Here is a 14133-nt window from a genome sequence, read left to right as displayed (position 1 = left end):
ACACCCGAAGAATGTACGGTTTCTAATACTGTCTTATTTATTAGGGTCCCCTGTGAGTCTCCATTCCGGAGGGTCAACCAAATTGTACGGGGTTGATACTCTGGATTGAAGCACTTAGGTTCTCCTACTCCTAAATGGCATACACTATAATCTATACCTAAGTATCTACACCTAGATACATATCCTTTACACTCATATTGTGAATGCCAAATAAGGGTCTGGGAAATATGATTACCTGTTATAGTAGTCTTAATGCAAACCTCACAGCTAGGTGTGTCGGTACCTCTACCTTCCTGAATAATTAAAAACACAAATATATACATTATCAGGTGCATTTCTCTTGACGTCTTCATCCTCATTCTTCGTCCGTGCGATGGCACCTCAGCTTCCAGGATGTAAGGGCTGCAAGGAATGGAGTTCTGCAGGTCCCCTCTTCCCTTTACAGAGGTCCCTTCAAGACACTCTGGCTATGTCACGTGGGTAAGTGGTCAGGCTTTATTATGGCCGTCAAAACACTTACTTGCTGATCTCTTTAATCACACTTGGAATCCCGATATCTCCTCGTCACTCCGACTGAGTTGTGCGCTTTAACCGGATCTTGCAGGGATTCTCTGGATCTGGTGTAGCTTGCCAAGAATCTACTGATGCTGGTTTAACCCTGGAGTGATGAATCCACGGAGTCACTTCGGCCACCTTTATAGATGATTTCAAAAGGTGAGAGACCCATCCTTCTGGTAGGTGTACTACGAATACGCAACAGAGCTATGGGCAAAAGAACATTCCACTTAAGCTGAGCCTCTTGACACATCTTTGCCAATTGGTTCTTAATAGTTCTGTTCATCCTTTCTACTTTCCCAGAGCTCTGAGGTCTATATGCCGTATGAAGCTTCCACTTAATACCAAGCATATGAGTCAGTTGTTGTAGGCACTGGTGAACAAAGGCTGGACCATTATCCGATCCTATAGAACATGGTAGTCCATATCGGGGTATTATTTCTCGCAACAGGAATCGCACAACTTCTCCTGCTTTCTCTGTACGAGTAGGACATGCTTCTACCCAACCTGAGTAGGTACACACAACTACTAGTAGGTAGCGATGTCCACCGGATTTAGGCATTACCGTATAGTCTATTTGAAGATCGGACATAGGGAGTCCCCCCATATACTGGACTCCCGGTGGTTTCACTGGTCCTTGCCTTGCGTTATTCTTGGCACATATCACACATCTTCGTACAATGGCTTGAGTCAAGTTGGACAATCTTGGTATGTAGAAATGTTTCCTGAGAGATTCTTCCATACTATCTCTTCCAGAATGTGTCCCGTTATGATAGTTCTGGACAATTTCTACAGCTAGTGATGCTGGAATAACTATTCTTCCATCTTCTAACTGATACCAATTGTTCTCCAGGTACTTCCCAGCTTCAGTCTTTAACCACTCTTCTTCTTGAGCTGTATAAACTGGAGTCCATTGAGACAGTGGGGTCGGTATAAGAGCAGCTATATGTTCCACATACTCCTGTCTTCCTGATTCAGCGGCATGCTTAGCTGCATTATCTGCCATCCGATTTCCTTTGGTTACATCACCATCTCCTTTCAGATGCGCCCGACAATGTATGATACCAACTTCTTTCGGTTCCCACACGGCTTCCAGTAGTTGTAATATCTCAGCTGCGTACTTGATTTCTTTACCCTCTGAGTTCAATAATCCTCTTTCTTTATACAAAGCTCCGTGGGCATGAGTGGTTAAAAACGCATACTTGGAATCCGTGTAGATGTTCACTCTTAAACCTTCAGCCAATTGTAACGCTCGTGTGAGTGCAATTAGTTCTGCCTTCTGTGCCGATGTTCCTTTTGACAATGGCCGAGCTTCTATCACCTTGTCTATGGTTGTTACTGCATATCCTGCATAGCGAACCCCTTCTTTCACATAACTCCTGCCGTCTGTATAGTACTGGACATCAGGGTTCTGAATGGGAAAATCACGAAGGTCTGGTCTACTTGAGAACACTTCATCCATCACCTCCAGGCAATCATGTTGACTCTCAGTAGGTTGTGGCAAAAGGGTAGCTGGATTTAAGGTGTTAACAGTCTCTAGGTGCACTCTCGGGTTCTCACACAACATAGCTTGATACTTAGTCATGCGACTGTTACTAAACCAATGATTGCCTTTATAGTCTAGCAACGTTTGTACTGCGTGCGGGACTCGCACATAGAGTTCCTGACCCAGAGTAAGTTTATCAGCTTCGGCTACCAGCAGGGCGGCAGCAGCTACGGCTCTTAGACAAGGTGGAAGACCACTGGCCACTGCATCCAGTTGTTTGGACATATATGCAACAGGTCGTTGCCATGATCCCAAGTACTGTGTCAATACTCCCACAGCCATTCTTCTTTGCTCGTGTACATATAAGTAGAATGGGCGTGTATGATCAGGTAGACCTAATGCTGGGGCACTCATCAAACCTTCTTCACTCCAGCTTTCATGCCAGCAATAATAGCGTCCCTGTAAGCTTTTAAATGGACCATGTCTGCGCCATTGACATTCCAATTTGGATCGGTGTTTGGATAATGGGCTGCGGCCCATGCTGCTGGGTTGGCCTGATTTTGTGTATGGGCCACTTCTTCCAGCGCTTTAATTACCGCTTGATTTATCCTTGTCCTTCCTCATTATTAAACAATGTCATCAACAATTGCTGGCAATCAGCCCAAGTGGGATTATGTGTCAAATCTGTCATGGCTTGAGGCTTTTCGGTGTAAGAGGAGTTATGGGTCTTCCAATTAAATAGATCAGTGGTTGTAAAAGGGACATAGACGAAGACTGGATCAGCATATTGTATCTGACCGTTAATATGTGTCGGGCCAGGAGTCAATCGAAGAGGCATCTGATAATGTCGGGGTTGTAGGGTACCAGTCATTTGTCGGGTTAGTATGGGGCTTCGTTGAGATACGTCAGTTAGGGGTTCTGGTCGAGGGGTAGTAAGACAAGGGGATGGAGACGCTTTACTAAGGGGAAGGTTGGTAAGTAAAATATTCCGGGCCGGGCTAGGAGGAGCCTGACCGGAAACTAGATATGGCACCAAATCTGGGTAAGTGGAGCTAACGGAGGTAGGTACCGGAAGGGGAGGGTTTAAAACAAGGGGGTTGGGCTCTGAGCTAGAGGAAGGGGTAGGTGGGGACAACGGGGCAAGGGGAGGAGCGTTTCCAACAGCACCTCCTCTTCCTCTTCCGGTGGAGGAGGAGTAAGGGGGCGGCATGGGGATCTCAGACTCAGGGGGCGTGTCCAAAATGGGCGTGATTACGGCCTTAGTGGACAAGCGAGTCCTGGCCACCATGAGGCGACATTGTTCCTCGTGGCATACTCGGATCCATTTTGGCGAGTCATTTACGGCCTGCCTCCAACAGTCAATATATGGAAACTGGCCGCAAAGTTCAGGCCTACCTGATACAGCCACGTGTACACGCTGTACCAGATTAGGATCCAAACTGCCACGTGGTGGCCATGCGGCAACCAAAGTAGGCCATTCCCTACTACATAAAGTAGTCAGGCGTGCTGGAGACATCTTTACCCCCAAATCACATACAGTATATCCCTTTTTAAAGTTTTTTAACATACATCCTAAGGGATCCAAAACTGTTGAATCTGACGCGCCCATACTTAACAATGAAGCGTCGTCTCCAACAGAAACTAAACAAACACTCTTCCAACGGTCACACCCGTTCCCTCGGCAACAGCACCACGTGGTACAGTTACTAAGCGAAACGCACACAACAAAACAATCAGGGAATTCCCGTACACACACAGCTGTTACACCAGTCACTAAGTAACTAATACTGTGCCCTTTGGCGAAACTATCCGGTCACCCACGCTATAATTCCCTATATCTGAATTACCCGTCTATAACATACCCCAGTAACATCGTCTTTACAAACAGTAGTTATAGTACGGTTAGCATTGGTTAGAGTACAATTTAAAGTCACAGTTCAATTAGTAGTGGTTATGGTGTTAAACATACAACATAGACGACAGTTATTAGTACTTATTTACAATATCAGTAATTATACATGGTTATGGTACCGTGCGCTATAATACAGTTACACACTATTCACACTCTCGCTAGACGCAGAGCTCACGCTATCTAGCAAGATATACACACTACTATAACAATCTTTAGCACATTTACAATTCCCAACTAATCTATTGGCCAGTACCTTGATGGACTACCTAAAACTATCTACATACGTTTTGGTTAGCCACACTGCCCAAGCACCACATATAGCGAACTAGAGGGCGGAATTTACAACAGCACCCTTTTAGTCTATTTACTCTATCAAAAATCTAGTGGGTTCCAAATTTACACGCCTTCCCACTTAGCCAAGATAGGTTGAGATCTAGCGAACCGAATTTACACAGGCGCCGCTTAGTCTCCCGGTCCCTCCGACCTAGCGAACGAAATATACACCCTAGAACGCTAGTCTAGACAAGACACCGGTGTCCGGCTAGGGCTATTTACACCTGAACCCTGCCTGACTCCAAACCAAAATTAAACGGGCTGACTACAGGGCGTTTAATTGAGCGGTGCGCCTTCGCTCCTTCCCTCCACTGGAGGGGGCAGATTCCAAATAACCCCTTATGGGCCTACCGCACAATCGGTATCCAATACCCCTAGTGGGTCCACCGTCTAAAACAGCGGTCGTCTTACCTCCTCGTTCCTGAACCTGAGTTCACACATCGATGGGGACACCCCAGCACTTACTACGTAGAGGCCGATGATCTCCTGGACAACAGACCAGTGGCGCCGAGACGAAGGGAGGTCCACGCAGAAGTTCAGGGGTGCAGCCGTAGAGAACGTGGGCAAAGATAGACCGTCTCACGCCTCTGCTTCTCAGCTACCGTTGAACGATGAGCTTCCTGGCCAATGCACCAAATGATACCGGAGAAACTGACGGAAGCCAAGCACAGAGAGATGGACACAGGTTTCTTCAGGAAGGAAGAGATTCTTTATTCAATTCACCGAACGGTACTCAGAGGGACTAATGTCACCAAAATACAACAAGATCTGAGCCCCGGACAATAGTGTAGGCTCCTTATATAGGCATGTAACTCCACCCATAATCAGCTCCACCCACACATACTCTTACCCAATCAATCGAACAAGAACTAACTTCTTGTTTGACCACATGGCTTGCCCAGCACAATGGAGGAGGGGAATACTACATCCTGTATTCTCGCACATGCTCCGTACACTACTGATTGTATCTTTGCCACGTGCAACCAACCGACCGATACACCAGTATATGCACGTACACATGCCACGTGGTAATCTCGGCCTACTAAATTTATTTTCACCGAGATTCTACCACATTTTGACTTTACTCAACTTTTAGATACCTTAGCCTAGTCCTAGCATGTGTTTAAATATCCTGCAACTGAATAACCGTCTGACGCAATCTTACTATTCTAAACATAAAATGAGGCTAACACCGTCTACAGATGATTTACCTTGCATTGTATTACTCCCGACTTGTTTGAAACTTTATTGTCTCCCTTCTTACATTCTGTATCCACATACCTTTATGCCTCAATAAAGAAGAGATTTACAACAACAACAAAAAAAACAACATACTTTTTACCCAACTTTCATAACTCTAAAACCATACATCACATTCACATAAAAATTACATATTCACAATCAATCCATTCAGGGGAACAACATATTTAAAAATGGCATGAATCAGACTAGGGGTTCAACAGTTAGTAAAGTATCTTTTGGGCCCTGGCTGGCACATGGCTATCTGGCTCAAACCGGTTTTACAAAGCCCTCTATCCTGGAGACAATGGGAAATAATCCAATTATATCCAGGGATAGAGGCAGACTCCATTGAGCACATGGTTGCAAAAAGACATAAAATTACACAATGCTACAATTACTACATAAAACATATCCATGCAACATATCCCCAGATAGCTTAGGTCTGAGCACACATTATTGAATGGTGCTCAGACCACACACATACAGTTCAATTGCCATGGAGCTAAAATCTTTCCCATAGTCTTTCATTATATGAATGGGCTACATGACATAGCTATCTGGGGTATCACCGCTCACACAGGGCAAGTACCGAACGACCCCACTGTATTTAAAGGGCCAGAATGAGTGACATACACTCTGGTATGGCCGAATACTGTTTTTAAAGGGCCCAATCTCCCAGGGCCATAGTCCAAAGGCAGCAGGCGTGCAACCAGGCTTCTCCAATGCAATGTGGCGAGATTGCTCTCGTCACAGACACTCATTCAGAATCGGGGCAGCTGCTTCTAGGCAAAATGTCCCTGCTCACATCATAAAAAGATTAGGACGCTGGAAATGCGCAGTGTATTCTAGATACATACCACAACAAGAGCTAGAGTTGAGACAAGCCTTTATGAAATTTGCATTGTAAAGATATGTAATAAAGTTATTTTCATTCAATCTTTTGCCCTCTTTTATTACAGGCCTACCCGATACGCTGGTTTCGGCACACCACAACCGCTCATATATCTAACTTGTCATAAATAAGGCTTTAGTCCCCGAGTACAAATATATATGTGTATATATATATATATAGCCAGAAAAAATCAGCACTCCCAGGATTTGTATCAAAAATGAACATCAGTATTTATTCCAACGGTCAACGTTTCAGTTCCGCTCGGGAACTTTCATCAGGACAGAATACCCTGTCAGAATAACTGTCAGAAACCATCTCATGGAAGCTCATCTGCATGCTCGTTGTCCTCATCAGGGTCTCGACCTAACTGCAGTTCTGCATCATAACCGCTTTAGTGGGCAAATGCTCACATTCGATGGCGTCTGGCACTTTGGAGAGGTGTTCTCTTCACGGATGAATCACAGTTTTCATTGTACAGGGAAGATGGCAGGCAGCGTTTATGGCGTAGAGTGGGTTAGTGATTTGCTGATGTGAACGTTGTGAATCGAGTAGCCCATGGTGGCAGTGGGGTTATGGTATGGGCAGGCGTATGTTATGGAATACAAACACAGGTGAATTTTATTGATGGCATTTTAAGTGCACAGAGATACCATGATGAGATCCTGAGGCCCATTGATCCTGGGCTGCCGTACCCTGATAGGCAGAAGATATGGCAGACCTGTACAGGTTGATCGTCCATTACGCCCTACCAGCCTCAAAGATGGATGTGAGTAACTGCAGAATAGCAGTTGCAGAAGCTGAAATGGGATCCACGTCCCTAGCCAGGCACCAGCTAGCCTAAGCTCCCCAAGCTGGCCCATATGATCGTTGAGTTCTGCATGCCCATGCCTCCGCCAACAGGTATTGAGTAACATCCAAAACTTCCTTAGTTCTCCCAGGGTCCTCTGAAATCCGCCACACCATCAGAAGGAGTGATCCACGAGAAGAGAGTGACAACAACCAGACTGGTCACAAAGGAGACCCAGATAAGAGGGTTCCACCTTAACCTGGCCAAAAACTGGGTCATTTTAGCGTCTTCCTTTGGGATGTCACATGTTGTTAGTCACCATAGGTCTTGGGCATTCAGCTCTGAGTTTGTTCCAGGCTGCTTTTTTAAGTGGGTGCTGCACCCAAGTTTCCAGGTAGCTGGGAGCCACTCAGCCAACCTAGGATGATGGAGATCCTAGGTTGGCTGAGTGGCTCCCAGCTACCTGGAAACTTGGGTCAAATAAGGGCTCGCCCAACAGATCCATGAGGGTAGTCCTGGCGTCCGTGGGAGGATCAGCCCTTAGATCACCTCTGGTCTTCTCTCCCTGAGCGGAGGTAAAGAGATCAAGGCCCATATTGGCAGAATCCCTCTCAGAGTCGCTACAGGACTCGATACCAGCCTGCTCACTAGACCCGATTTCTGAGTCGGAGTCACTCTCGTTTGTGCTTTTGAACATTTCCATCGCTGCACCCATTCTGCCTGGCATGGAAAGGCTCTTTTACGTGGCTGAGACAATGAAGGTACGTCAGTCATAGGGGTTCTGGAGGCAGAGGGAGAGATATGCTTAGGCTTAACGGGTCCACTGCAAGACACTGATGGCACGTCGTGAAACCCAAGAAATCTGCATCCAGAGGTCGTATCCATCTCCCCAGGGGTAGTGGGCATACACGCACCTTAGGTGTATTATAGAGACCCACACTAGCCAATAAGTAAACAAGGTGATAATCAGGCACTAGTGCAGGGAACAGGCTGTAAATAAAGTGAGAGTAGTAAGAGTTAATCATCAAACTAAAATTACCCAAGGAAAGGACAGGAGAGAGAGCTCCGCAGGGCCCAGACCAGCAGTAGCGACACGAGGAAGGAAGAAGCAGAGGCCGAGGAAGAGAGAGGAGAAAACCGTAAGAAAGCACAGTCCCTGAACTCGTGGGAATCGCGCGTGGAAAAACCCGTGAACGCGGACAAAAACTACCAAACTGTTGAATTCTGTTTGCGAATTTGCTTCAGGAGGTGCTTGCTATTATAGTGGAACTTGGACGCTGAGTGGCCTATGTCACTGTGTATACATTATTTTTTCTGTTTGTATTCTTTGCTGCTATTGGTGGACAGTAAAGAAAGGGATATGCAATACTCGCCTCCATCTTGCTATAAAATTATGATTATACCCCTGGCTTTCTAAAACCTTACTTAGGATTCTAGCCCCTCGCCCACAGCAACGCCCCTGGCCTCTTTACGTATAATTTTGTCTTAGTAAGGAAATGGCTTTCAGACAATCCTGTGGTAACATGAATGAGCATTTCAAGAGAAAGGGAAACTATTTTAAGAAACATAATCAAATATATAATAAAAATAAAGATTGAGAAAGCTACATAATGGGCAAAGGTATTTCCTGATTCTGTCACAATGTGAATATTGACAAAACCTGCACTGTTGCTGTGCCATATCTATTGGCAGTTAGCCGATCAACTGTTATTTTTAGATTACATATTTTAGCAATTCAATATTTTTTTCTCTAAATTTCTCACCTGAGCGTCAGCTGATTGCTTTAAACCAGGCAGACTGCTTCCACCTCTCCATTGTCAGTAGTGGAGGTAAGGTGGACACCCAAGCAAACCCCAGGAAAGAAGTAAAACAGTTCAAAATCGTTTTGACTCTTGACCGTAGGGGGGTCACCAGGGCACTCTTGGCTCCATAACCACTACAGCGAGTTATAGCGGTTATGGTGTTTGGAGTGTTAATTTAAAGTAACTTATAGAAGCAATACAAATGTGAGAATTAACTGTGAAATATTCACCCAGGGCTTATTTTTTGGACCATTATTGGCCATTATGGTAAAATATAGCTCTAGAGCTGGTTGGGATGATTGCTAATGATGATGAGATAAAGAAATGGTTTCCTAAATTATTCTTGTTATTTACAAGATTCTAAGACTATACAAACAGCTACATCTTGAGATCAGGTTGGTGGGAAGATATTTTTTAAGTAAAAAAAAAATCAAATTATGAAGCAGTGACTGACTTGGGTCTATTCACTATACACCATATATTTGCAAAACACAGTTTTTTAAAAAAAAAAGGACTTGTTTTAATGTCATTGCCTGAAAACTGTAGATAATTATCTCCTTTTCTCATTTGATTTTTTTAAATCACATTTTGGCTGGATTTATAGCGAGCTGAAAATCACGCAGCCAAACATGATAATTGGGTTGGCTGTTCTAAAAAACAGATGACAAATGTGCATTGAAAGACTCCCATGTTCCTATAAATTAAGTTTATTACCTCCATGCTGCTAGTGATGGCATCTGTACTAAACAGTGACCAGTCAGTGGCAGGTTTGGGCTAATAATTAAATAAATGGGGGGGTCCTAGTCTTTATGCAAACCATATGCAAATAAGAATACTTTAATCACTACTAAACTTAAAGCAACTCTGTCATCAAAAATACACTTTATTTAATCTGCTTCTAACTAGTTCACTGTCTCTAAATCTGTACTTGTGTTTTTCCTGAGCGTTCTAGTTTTCATTAAATAGAAAATAAAACAGTATTTTTCCTTATGTATAGCTGTCAAGTTGACAATGGGCATAGTTTAGGCATGCTTTATCGGTAAGGGAGAGAGCATAATCATTAACATAGAAGGGGCAAAAGAAAAAAACTGAAAAAAAAAATGACAGAGCCGTTTTGCCTAGAGCCTTCTAAATAGTGACTGCTGATGTGATGTTAGAAGTTCATATTCTCAAATAACATTATGGAGTACAGTGTCAAACAGGTTCCTCACCTTTGGGTTTAACATAGAAAAGTCACAGTATTCAAACTATTTCATCACATTTCAGATTCTTTTAGTTTTGGTGTGAGCGGGGTTAAATCTCGGCTCACAGTGGAGAGATTCAGGTATCAATTGATATGCAAGGCTCAAAGAGACGCAGGGTCGCCATCAGGGGGTGACAACCATAATGGTTGTCACAGGCCTGGCGATTCTGTGGGGCCCGGACTGCTCTGGCAGTCCCAGGCCCCACATGCCCTATGTGCACACATATAGCGATTATCTCTATGTATATGTGCAACTGAGGGCCCCTGGCTACCTGTTACTGCAGAGGGGCCTAGCAAATTCAATCTGCACATTACAGCTCCTCTCTAACTCTCGTGAGATCCGCAGCCCACAGAGTGTTGCCACAGGGTACCATGGTAATGCTCCACGTCAGACCGAGTGTGCTGGCCCACCATGCCACCGGACCACTAGGGAATGGAATCTCCCCACCTCCTAGGACCCACATTCATTTTAAACATTTATTAAAATTAAAATGTGAAAAAAATGCGCTCTTTCTCCCCGCACATTGCAGGCCATAGTTTGTCCAACATTTACTAGCTATGTGTCATATGGCAGTATATGAGAGTGGTATGTTTGGGTAGCTTATAATGATGTGTGTGGCAGAGCATTATGTGTAGGTAGCTGTGAGTTAAGTGTTTGAGTAATAGTGAGTGAATGGTATTGCTGTGTCTAATGTATGTTGCAGTATGTGGGTAGCTGTGATTTCCGAGTGGCCAGATTAGTATGCTGTGGAGGGCCGGCACTTCCATAAGGCGGCACAAGCTGCCGCCTTAGGGCGCACCGGCCTGGGGGGCTGGTAGATTGGAGTGACCGGCAGGCCCTCTGGGTAACGTGACTAAGCGGAGCAGTGCGCGCCGCGGTACAGGAACTCACTGAGAGAGCCCTTCCTGTCAGTCCGTCCGGGTACAGGAGACTGAAGCTCCTGTACCGCGGTCCGCTCGGCCACGCTACAATAAAGGTAGGAGACACACCGGGGCACTAAGGGGAAGGAGTGGAAGGAAAACTATGGGAGGGAGGAAAATAATGAGAGGGGGGAAAATAACACTATGGGACAGGGGAGGGGGGAAAATAATGCTATGGGACAGGAAAGTGGGCAAAGGAATGCTATGGGACAGGGAGGGGGTTAAAGAATGCTATGGGACAGGGGAGGGGAGGACAGGGGAGGGGAGATGAACATTGGGGGGACACTAAGGTACAGGGGAGGGGAAGGATAATGAACACTGGGGTACAGGGCCGCCATCAGAAATTTTGGGGCCCCTGACAAAGCACAAGGTCTGGGCCCCCCCAATCCCTCCCTCCCGGGCCCGCCCACGCCCTAGCTAGTCCGCTCACAATGATGCAGGACTGAATGTGGTGTGTATAGTGGAATTAGAATGTGTGTAAGGCATGTAGTGTTTGTGTGTATTAGATACTGTTTGTGCAGTGAATGCAGAGTGTGTGTTTGTGTAGCGGATGCAGTGTGTATAGTGAACGGAGAGTGTATTTGAGTAGTGGATGTAGTGTGTGTACAGTGATGTAGTGTGTGTTTGTGTAGTGGATGTAGTGTTTGTATGTACTAGATGAAATGTGTTTAGTGGATGCAGTGTCTGTAGTGGATGTAGTGTGTGTATTAGACGCAGTGTCTGTGTATAGTGAATGCAGAGTGTTTCAATTTGTGGTGGATGTAGTGTGTGTACTGTGAATACAGGATGTTTGTGTAGTGGATGATGTATGTACAGTTAATGCAGAGTGTATGTTAGTGTAGTTAATACAGAGTGTGTGTCAGTATAGTGAATCCAGAGTGTGTGCATAGTTTAGTGAATGCAGAGTGTGTGTTAGTGTGTAATGAATGCAGAGTGTGTGTTAGTGTGTAGTGAATGCAGAGTGTGTGTTAGTGTAATGCATGTAGTGTGTGTTAGTGCAGTGAATGCAGAGTGTGTGTAAATTTGTAGTGAATGCAGAGTGTGTGTTAATGTGTAGTGAATGCAGAGTGTATTTGAATGTGTAGTGAATGCAGAGTGTGTGTTAATGTGTAGTGAATGCAGAGAGTGTGTTAGTGTGTAGCGGATGCAGAGTGTGTGTTAGTGTGTAGCGGATGCAGAGTGTTAATGTGTAGTGAATGCAGAGAGTGTGTTAGTGTGTAGCGGATGCAGAGTGTGTGTTAGTGTAGCGGATGCAGAGTGTGTGTTAGTGTAGTGAATGAAGAGTGTGTTAATGTGTAGCGAATGCAGAGTGAGTGTCAGTATAGTGGATGCAGTGAGTGTGTTAGTGTGTAGTGTATGCAGAGTGTGTTAGTGTGTAGTGTATGCAGAGTGTATGTTGTATTAGTGTATGCAGTGTGTGTATTGTATTAGTGTAATAGTGTATGCAGTGTGTGTTGTATTAGTGTATGCAGTGTGTGTGTTAGTGTATGCAGTGTGTGTGTGTTAGTGTATGCAGTGTGTGTTGTGTTAGTGTATGCAGTGTGTGTGTGTTCTGTTGGTGTATGCAGTGTGTGTGTGTGTGTGTTGTGTTAGTGTATGCAGTGTGTATTGTGTTAGTGTATGCAGTGTGTGTGTTGTGTTAGTGTATGCAGTGTGTTGTGTTAGTGTATGCAGTGTGTGTGTGTTGTGTTAGTGTATGCAGTGTGTTAGTGTATGGAGTGTGTGTGTTAGTGCATGCAGTGTGTGTGTGTGTGTTGTGTTAGTGTATGCAGTGTGTGTGTGTGTGTGTTGTGTTAGTGTATGCAGTGTGTGTGTTGTGTAAGTGTATGCAGTGTGTTGTGTTAGTGTATGCAGTGTGTGTGTGTGTTGTGTTAGTGTATGCAGTGTGTGTGTGTGTGTTGTGTTAGTGTATGTAGTGTGTGTGTGTTGTGTTAGTGTATGCAGTGTGTTGTGTTAGTGTATGCAGTGTGTGTGTGTGTTGTGTTAGTGTATGCAGTGTGTGTGTGTGTGTTGTGTTAGTGTATGCAGTGTGTGTGTTGTGTTAATTTATGCAGTGTGTGTGTGTTGTGTTAGTGTATGTAGTGTGTGTGTTGTGTTAGTGTATGCAGTGTGTGTGTGTGTAAATGTGCAATGTGTAAACTAAATGTAAATGTTATTCCCCCCTCACTGCTTACCTGTGTCCAGAGGAGAGGAGAAGCTGTGTGCTGCCTGGGCCCCGTCTGTGGTAACAGGGAGCCGGGGGCCCGCGGCTGCACATATAGCAATATTTGCTATCTATGTGTGCAGAGAAAGAAAGTGGGGACCAGGACTTCCAGAGCAGTCCAGGCTCCCCAGGGCCGCCGGGCCCGTGACAACAGTCATGGTTGTCACCCCCTGATGGCGGCCCTGCTGGGGTAGTGGGGGGACCACTAAAAGAGAAGGGAGAGGAACACTAAGATGGGGGGTTGGTGCGAGGGACATTAAGGGAAATAGGGGGCACTAAGAGACAGGGGAGGGAGGGGAGAGTAACACTAAGGGACAGGGAAGGGAGGGGGGAGGAACACTAAGGGACAGGGGAGGGAGGGGAGAGGAACACTAAGGGACATGATGGGGAGAGTGGCATGGCACACAGGGGGGCCTGAGTGGGGAGAAAGACACGCAGAGGGATATGAGGGGGGAGAAAGACACACAGATGGGCCTGGGGGTGAGAAAGTCCACAGAGAGATGAAAAGCACCACACAGAAGCGCCTGGGAGTGGAAATACAAAGGGGTTGGGGGTGAAAGAGATACAGAGGGACTAGGGAAGAGGAAAAAGATACACAGAGGGGCTGGGTGGAGATAGACAGGCTGGTGGTGAAATAGAAACACACAAAGTAGCTGGTAAGAGTGAAAGACACAAAGGGTCTGGGAGAGAAGGAGACACAGAGGCTGGGGGAGTAAGAAACACAAAGGGGGTAGCAAGAGATACACAAGGGAGGTGT

The 14133-nt window shown here is 45.4% G+C and overlaps 1 protein-coding gene across 1 annotated transcript in view; it reads left to right on the top strand.

The window, feature by feature from the left end:
* LOC134565702 (transmembrane protease serine 11G-like) overlaps nucleotides 1-14133 on the top strand; it is a 152664-nt gene that overhangs the window by 66579 nt on the left and 71952 nt on the right. The window lies entirely within an intron of this gene.

The sequence above is a fragment of the Pelobates fuscus genome, chromosome 6 (assembly GCF_036172605.1).
Source record: "Pelobates fuscus isolate aPelFus1 chromosome 6, aPelFus1.pri, whole genome shotgun sequence".
Taxonomy (NCBI): Eukaryota; Metazoa; Chordata; class Amphibia; order Anura; family Pelobatidae; genus Pelobates; species Pelobates fuscus.
Note: the sequence above shows the minus strand (reverse complement) of the source record. Positions and strands in the feature narration are given on the sequence as shown.